The sequence below is a fragment of the Cebus imitator genome, unplaced genomic scaffold, assembly GCF_001604975.1.
Source record: "Cebus imitator isolate Cc_AM_T3 unplaced genomic scaffold, Cebus_imitator-1.0 Scaffold266, whole genome shotgun sequence".
In the NCBI taxonomy this organism is placed as follows: domain Eukaryota; kingdom Metazoa; phylum Chordata; class Mammalia; order Primates; family Cebidae; genus Cebus; species Cebus imitator.
In genome coordinates, this window is record NW_016107581.1 from 149,731 (window position 1) to 150,988 (window position 1,258).

The 1,258-nt window shown below is 47.1% G+C and overlaps 1 non-coding gene across 1 annotated transcript; it reads right to left on the bottom strand.

Annotated features, from left to right (window-relative positions):
- Positions 1-336: 336 nt before the first annotated feature.
- On the bottom strand, positions 337-443 carry LOC119467215. Its single transcript, XR_005195752.1, has one exon. It is a non-coding gene; the product is annotated as a U6 spliceosomal RNA (small nuclear RNA).
- Between the last annotated feature and the right edge of the window lie 815 nt (positions 444-1,258).

The window sequence follows — 1,258 nt, forward strand, 5'->3', positions numbered from 1 at the left end:
GCTCACACCTGTAATTCCAAAGCTTTGGGAGGCTGAGGTGGGAGGATCGCTTGAGGCCAGGACTTTGAGACCAGCCTGGGCAACATAGTGAGACCACGTCTCTACAAAAAAATAAAAATAAATAAAATAATTAGCCAGGCATGATGGAGCACATCTGTGGCCCCACTTATTTAGGAGGAGGATCAGGAGCCCACGAATCTGATGCTGCGGTGAGCTGTGATTGTGCCAGTGCCCTCCAGCCTGGGCGACGGAACAAGACCCTGTCTCAAAAAATTAAATCTCTATTGGTTTTTTCCGCCCATTTCTAAGTCAATAAATCTCTATTTTTTTTAATATAAAAATATGGAACGCTTCATGAATTTTCGTGTTATCTTTGCACAGGAGCCGTGCTAATCTTCTCTGTATCGTTCCAATTTTAGTATTTGTGCTGCTGAAGCGAGCACACATCTCTATTGTTTTAAGGCACTACATTCGTGGTGATTTGTTCCGGCAGTGTCTTCATTTGCTAAGGTGGCCATAACAAAGCACTACAGACATAGTTTAAATGCCAGAAATTTGTTTGTTTTGAGACAGGGTCTCGAACTGTCGCCCAGGCTGGAGTGCAGTAGCACAATATTGGCTCACTGCAACCTCCGCCTCCCAGGTTCAAGCAATTCTCCTGCCTCAGCCTCCCGAGTAGCTGAGATTACAGGCACCTGGCACCACACCTGGCTAAAGAGACAGGGTTTCATTATGTTCGTCAGGCTGGTCTTGAACTTCTGACCTTATGATCCACTCCCCCACTTGACCTCCCAAAGTGGCTCACACCTGTAATCCCAGCACTTTGGGAGGCCAAGGCAAGCAGATCATTTGAGGTCAGGAGTTTGAGACCAGCCTGGCCAACATGGTGAAACCCCGTCTCTACTAAAAATACAAAAATTAGCCAGGCGTGGTGGCATGTACCTGTGATCCCAGCTACTCAGGAGGCTGAGGCAGGAGAATCGCTTGAATCTGGGAGGCAGAGGTTGCAGTGAGCTGTGATCACACCACTGCACTGCAGAGCGTGTGGCCCTTGTCTACAAAAACGCTGGCAGGGTGCTCATTAAGGGGAGAGATGGTCATTTCCCCCTGAAGGTTAAGTAGTGCTTATAGACACAGAGGAGAGAGTTGGCTGGAAGTGAGTCACTGGGAGACTGAATCTTAGACTCAAATTCCTTTTGCATGTCAAAGCTAAATAGTGTCAAGTCCAATGTCCGTTTTCTTTACAGTATATACAAGT